The 7,523-nt window shown below is 39.7% G+C and overlaps 1 protein-coding gene across 2 annotated transcripts in view; it reads left to right on the top strand.

The window, feature by feature from the left end:
- Positions 1 to 3,783: 3,783 nt before the first annotated feature.
- Positions 3,784 to 7,523, top strand: part of CLIP3 (CAP-Gly domain containing linker protein 3) — a 59,752-nt gene continuing 56,012 nt past the window's right edge. For both annotated transcript variants that reach the window (XR_012679222.1, XM_075186845.1), the window contains exon 1: positions 3,784 to 4,027. The gene's annotated coding sequence lies outside the window, so the exon portion shown is untranslated. The remainder of the gene's footprint in view (positions 4,028 to 7,523) is intronic.

Below are 7,523 nucleotides of genomic sequence, written 5' to 3'. Positions count from 1 at the left end.
AACAAACGGATTTCTTTTAAACTTGAGTTTTTCTTGTGAAAGTGATCTTGTGTGGGGCAGAGACAACTGAAATAATTTTGAAAAACGACTGAGTGTTTGCGTGTAAAATTCAACAGTCACACACACCCAAAAACGCTTTATAATATATTCTAATCTTTTCTATTTTTCAATACTTGTCTATTTTGGAAAGGTCATTCAGTGAAATCTATATGTAAAAAACAGTGTTTGTGTGTGTGTTTTTTCTGGGCATTTTCGACATTCAGTGACCGCATGTAGAACATTGCAGCGGCTGCCAAAAAAAATCGGCCATTCCACCAACTGAAGCAGACCCATTGGATAACTTAAACAACAAAAAATTAGTCTAAGGTGTAAGAGATAGAAATGTTGAAACGCTATGCACACACTAAATTTGAAACTATACAGCAGGCAATATGAAGAGTGAAGAGAGGCAGTAACTTTTCTATGTGATTAGATGGATAGAGGCATCAGATATTTAGACAAGTAGATACCCAATTATAGAGAGCTACCTAATTTGCTGTTATATAAATAAATAAGGATGCTTAGAAATAAAGGTGGCCTACACCCATACTACAAAAATTCAAAGATTAGGCATATAATACGTTGTCAGTGTTTGCCAAGAGCACTGTTTTCATTACCTTGTTTTACTTATATGCTCTGTGCCATAATGTTGTCCTTCTGAATCAAACTAGGGAACTTGTATATATTTAAGGGGAGGGAGGCTGAAAGATCATTCCCCCCTGGAGGAAACTTCATCCTACCCTGAGGTAAAGGGGACTGCCGAGACCCATGTTTTTAAATATGTAATGTATGTAAATAATATTTATATATTCTATTCGTGCAATGTAAGAAATATGCAAAAGAGATAGTTCAGATGGGACCATAGTTGTCCTTCCCACACATGTAAGTGTGTATAATACTTAAAGTGATGCAGATTTGGTTGACCAAAACATGACAATGCAATTGAAGTCTACATTCTGAGAAAAGAACAGCACAGTTTTTGTACCTGGCAAAGAATACAGGTGTAGATGGAGATATGATGGATGATGATTTATGCTATGTGATGAAGTTAGAGAACCGTAAAGTATGGTTAATTATTTTTGGATTGTGTTGGAGAAAGCAAATGTTCCTGTGGCAGATTTACAAAATCGTTCATTAAGACAACAGTGAACAACTACAGACAGCGGCATTAGTAAACATTTAAACAACGATGAGAGGGCACAATATTAAATGGCTTAATTTAAGATGGCAGTGTCTTTGGAGATAGTTAGTTCTGTGCCCTTATCCTGCACTTCTGAATCAAACCAGGGGACTTGTAAATATGTAGGAGGGAGAAAGAAAAAAAATCATTGCAGTTAAATAGAGGTCATTGGATGGACAGTGGTATGAATGAATAGAGTTACACATTTTGGAAAGTAAACAGAAGAAGGTGGCCTGCACCCATACTGCATAAATTAAAAGATTAGGCACACAATACATTTGTAATGTGACAGCATCCATCATTGACAGTGAAGCTGCAGTAGCATGCAGAGGTCATTGGATGGACAGTGGTAAGAATGAGTAGTTACACATTTTGGAAAGTAAATAGACAAAAGTGGCCTGCACCCACACTTCAAAAATGTAAAGATTAGGCCCACAAGAGCAGGACTTTCCTACCTTGTTTTCCTTGTATGCTGTGTGCGGTAATGCTGCACTTCTGAATCAAATCAGGGGACTCCTAAATATTTGTGTGGGAGAGAGGAAGGAAAAATCATTTGCCCCAGGATAATCTTCGTCCAACCGCGGGAAAACAGGGATTGCCCAAGACTTGCACCAGAAGTGGTCCCTAAGAAGGGTCCTAGCACTCTGATGCTAGGACAACCAGGATGTCTCACACTACTGCATCTTGGCTAGTGACAGGCAGCCAGGGTGTGAGGAGGAAGCAATAATTTAATTACAGCCTAAGTGCCCTGTGGGGTTGGGCTCTTGGCCCCGCTAGCAGTTTCTGCTCATAAGCTTTTACTTCTTTGAGTTAAGTGCTGGGGGCATCCGAGTACCTGTGAGTATGTATAAGAGAGGCGGCTGCTATAGGTGAAGACCTCTCCTGCTGGTTCTAAAAGCTTATGACATTTACGAGGAAGCCGTAACATTGTAAAGGATTATATCCTGGGACCAGTGGTGTAATAGCAATCTGACCTTCTTCCACTGTTTGGTTTTGCTATTAATTGTTAGAAAGTCGGGAGTCTCCCGAACACTCCGGTAGAGTAGGCAACTATGTTCTTGCCAAACTAGAAGTGTGTAACGTTGCATGGAACTCCACCCTCCTACCACTGTAGCTCCACCCCTGTCACTAAATAAAACCTTAGTTTCTCTCCTAAGATGCTGCATTTATGGCTTAATCATGAGAATGCAGGGCATTGGGACTGCAAATGTCACTTTTGTGTGTTTGAAGTTTTGTGTTACCATGGACAAAATGCATAAGAATGTGTTTCTCCACCACAGCGGAAATGAAAGGTACAAAATGCTGTCCGTTAAAAATGTAGAATGAGTCCTAATCCTCCCCCCCCCATCTGTTCAGAGTAGGTGCAAAAGTCCTTTCGTGGAGTAAAAATGGTCACATGATCAGGGAACTCCCCTAAAAATGCACATTCTCTACCCCTAAATTAAACCTCCTTACTGCCCTGCTTGTCAAAGCTAGACCTACTACTGAGTCTATTCTGTATTATTTTGGAATGCCCTAATCCGCCCATCCTGTCCCATCGGCCAATGCAAACTTCTGCACCTCTGCCAGCCTTGCCATTTTGCTTCACAAACCTAAGTGCTTTGATGGGCACAGATCTATACACGCCACCACTATAGAAGATTCTACACTGCTTCTTGGGCTTGTGTTGAAAACAATCTCATGTCAAGAGACTGCAAATACATTTTTTTGGTAACAATTATTTACATTATCATCATCATCAACATTTATTTATATAGCGCCAGCAAATTCCGTAGAGCTTAGATTAACCCTCTATAGACATATAGGTTTAGGTCATTTATAACATGCAAAATTACTACAGGGTATTGTAAAATCCTCTTTGTCACCACATGCCCAGATTAGCACTTCTGCACCTAGCTGTCCGCCTGTGGGCAGGGCATGGGATGATTTTGGTGGAGTGAAATAACGAGAAGGAGGATTTTTCTTTTTTTTTTTAGGAGTGCCAATTGCTTGAGGAAAATTGCAGGGCCAACTCCACTCTGCAAACCTGGTCACACCAATTAGAACAAGTTTAAATTGTAAAGCGCTACGGAATATGTTGACGCTATATAAATAAATATAAATAAATGATGATGATGATGTGTCCTAATCCGTGCAATTATTTTTCAGCAATTTGGTTGTAGATTTGCTGTGTGCTGAGGATCGCTGCCCTGTTGCATGATATAATATCTACAGAAAAAATAATGACAAAGTCAAATCTGTTATGTGTTATATGTCACGTGATGAATTAATTGTTAATTATGTCTTGATATGTACAAACACAGATGTGAGTGCTTTTTTTTTCCCACTCAGTATTTATGTCTATTGCTGGCTCTTATATCCCACGGTCTCTTTTGTCCTCTATTTTTATATGAAGTTTTATTGACCTCTCTCTTCATGTAAGAATATATTGCTTGGTATCTTATTCACACCTCTCTTTATGTAGGTCTTTGTAGTGCTTGCTGTCTCCTAGCTGTACACTCTCCTCTCTCTCTCCTCCTCCAATGTCTGCCTCCCTCCCTCCTTTCCATGGGTCTCTCCTCCTCCCTTCTCTCCTCCCTCTCATTATCTAGACAGTTCCTCAGCATCCCAGTGACGCAGGAATGAAAGGAAAAAACATCACATTAGCAGGACCAGCATCAGGACCGTAATCCGGCCACAAAGACCCAGAGAATTGAGGACACAGCATCAGGACAAGAATCCTATCTCATAAAGCAGATTCTAGGGATCGGACTCGGCATCAGGTGAATCAGGACCAAGGACAGCATCTTTTATCAGAACAAGGCCTGGGTGAGTCTGCCAGTACCTGCTGGAGTCTGTCCAGGATGTGACTAGGGTGCATGTAGACAGGTCTATAATGTTTAGTCACAGCTCTTTATTAGTAAGATCTATCCATGTATCCATGTATCCATCTCATTTCTATCTACCCATCTCATATCTATCTATCCATCTCATTCCTATCTATCTCATATCTCTATCCATCTATCTATCTATCTATCTATCTATCTATCTATCTATCTATCTATATATCTCATATCTCTATCCATTAATCCATATCATATCTATCTATCTACCCATCTCATATCTATCTATTCATCTCATTCCTATCTATCTCATATCTCTATCTATCTATCTATCTATCTATCTATCTATCTATCTATCTATCTATCTATCTATCTATATATCTATCTATATATCTCATATCTATCTATGTATCCATCTCATATCTATCTATCTATCTACCTATCTATCTCATATCTTTCTATCTCATATCTATCTATCTATCCATCTATCTACCTATCTATCTCATATCTTTCTATTGCATATCTTTCTATCTCATATCTATCTATCTATCTATCTATCTATCTATCTATCTATCTATCTCAAAGAGCTGAGTATGTTTATATACATATAGATGTATATACAAATATGCCCAAATATCCATATATCCAGGAAAAGGTGCAGGTAGTTATAAAAATTGACAATATGTACAGAGATGTCTAACCTTGTATCTATCTATCTACCTATCTCAAAGAGGTGGGTATGTTTATATACAGATAGATGTATATATGAATATGCCCAAATATCCATATATACAGGAAAGGGTGCAGGTAGTTATAAAGATAGACAATATGTACAGAGATGTATAGACCTGAATGTCTACAGAAAGAAATGCAGACAGGTATAGAGTAAGGTATACAGAGATCATGTATTGTAGTAACACAGATAGGAAGAAATACCCTGGGGTAGCTATGTATGCTGAGGGAAACATTTGTAGGTAGCTATACAGTGGGGATTACATACAGATTAATGCAGAGAAGTAGACTGAGAGATGGAAATACATATAGGTAAAGGGTGGGTAATACAGAGAGGTAGATATGCAGGGGGTAGTATATAGAGGGATATACAGATAGGTAGATGTGCAGGGGGTAGTATATAGAGGGATATACAGATAGGTGGACGTGCAGAGGGTAGTATATAGAGGGTTATACAGATAGGTGGACATGCAGGGGGTAGTATATAGAGGGATATACAGATAGGTAGATGTGCAGGGGGTAGTATGTGGAGGGATATACAGATAGGTAGATATGCAGAGGGTAGTATATAGAGGGATATGCAGGGGGTAGTATATAGAGGGATATACAGATAGGTAGATGTGCAGGGGATAGTATATAGAGGGATATACAGATAGGTATATGTGTAGGGGGTAGTATGTAGAGGGATATACAGATAGATAAATATGCAGGGGGTAGTATATAGAGGGATATACAGATAGGTAGATATGCAGGGGGTAGTATATAGAGGGTAATACAGATAGGTAGATATGCAGGGGGTAGTATATAGAGGGTAATACAGATAGGTAGATGTGCAGTGGTAGTATATAGAGGGATATACAGATAGGTAGATATGCAGGGGGTAATATATAGAGGGTAATATAGGTAGATATACAGGGGTGGCATATAGAGGGATATGCAGATAGGTAGATGTGCAGGGGGTAGTATATAGAGGGATATACAGATAGGTAGATGTGCAGGGGGTAGTATATAGAGGGATATACAGATAGGTAGATGTGCAGGGGGTAGTATATAGAGGGATATACAGATAGGTAGATATGCAGGCGGTAGTATATAGAGGGATATACAGATAGGTAGATGTGCAGGGGGTAGTATATCCAGATAGGTAGATGTGCAGGGGGTAGTATATAGAGGGATATACAGATAGGTAGATGTGCAGGGGGTAGTATATAGAGGGATATACAGATAGGTATATGTGTAGGGGGTTGTATATAGAGGGATATACAGATAGATAGATAGATAGATATGCAGGGGGTAGTATATAGAGGGATATACAGATAGGTAGATGTGCAGGGGATAGTATATAGAGGGATAAACAGATAGGTATATGTGTAGGGGGTAGTATATAGAGGGATATACAGATAGATAGATAGATATGCAGGGGATAGTATATAGAGGGATAAACAGATAGGTATATGTGTAGGTGGTAGTATGTAGAGGGATATACAGATAGATAAATATGCAGGGGGTAGTATATAGAGGGATATACAGATAGGCAGATGTGCAGGGGGTAGTATATAGAGGGTTATACAGATAGGTAGATATGCAGGGGGTAGTATATAGAGGGATATACAGCGGGGTAGTATAAAGAGGGTTATACAGATAGGTATGGAGACAAGTAGTATACAGAGTGAAGTAGACAGGTCTATGGATTAGTTAATATGTTGGTCTGATTTACAGACCACAAAATACGCCTTGATTTATTAACATGCACTTTCTAAATCACTTCCACTACAAACGGCCCCATCCATAATTCATATACAAAAGTTGTATTCATCCCTCCCTCTCCTGTGCATCTCCTTGAGACTCCTCTCTAATTCTCTCGTTCTCTCTCGTTCTCTCTCGTTCTCTCTCGTTCTCTCCCTTTCTCTCTAAACCTCACACTCCATCTCTCATTTGCTCTCTCTAATTCTTTCCCTCCCTCTCTCTCATTCTCTCTTGCTTGTAATGTAGTTCTCTCTCTCTGTCTCTCTCTAATTTTCACAATGCATTTCTCTCATTCTCTCTCTCTATAATTTTTACCCTCCCTTTCTGTCATTCTCTTTCTCTCTCTCCCTCTCTCTCATGCTTGTAATCTCCCTAATTCTCTCTCTCTCTCTGTAATTTTCACCCTGCATCTCTCTAATTTCCTCTCCCTCTTTCTTTCTCTCTCTAATTCTTTCCTTCCCTCTCTTTCATTCTCTTTTGCTCCTAATCTATCTAATTCTCTCTCAATCTTTTCTCTCTTACTATCTCCTCCTCCTCTCTCTGACATTACATCTCACCTTCTCCTTCATTCCCTATTGTCCGCGTATCTCTCTCTCTCTCTCTCTCCCCCATGAATCTCTTTCTGTCTCTCTCTCTGTCTCTCTTTCACTCGCTCTAATTCTCTCCCTCCCTCTCTCTCATTCTCTCTTGCTTGTAATCTCTCTTATTCTCTCTCTCTCTCTCTCTCCCCTCTCTCATTCTCTAGTTTACTCCTTCTCTTTATCCTTGTATTTCGCTTTCGACCTATTTCTGCCCCCTCTATACCTCCCCTATGGTTCCTACTATTACTGCTGTACAGATGACCCCTCTCTGCTTCTCTCTCCACATACCCCTCTCCATCTTCCACTCTCAGCTCTATCCTCTTTCCTCTGTGTACATCTCTGCCGTCTCTCTGTTGGCCTCTGTGTCTCTTGTCCTTCTTCTAATTCCCTCATTCTTATATCTCACAATGTTCCTCTTCTCTC

Source organism: Mixophyes fleayi, chromosome 9 (assembly GCF_038048845.1).
Source record: "Mixophyes fleayi isolate aMixFle1 chromosome 9, aMixFle1.hap1, whole genome shotgun sequence".
Taxonomy (NCBI): domain Eukaryota; kingdom Metazoa; phylum Chordata; class Amphibia; order Anura; family Limnodynastidae; genus Mixophyes; species Mixophyes fleayi.
This window is presented reverse-complemented; position numbering and strand designations above follow the sequence as displayed.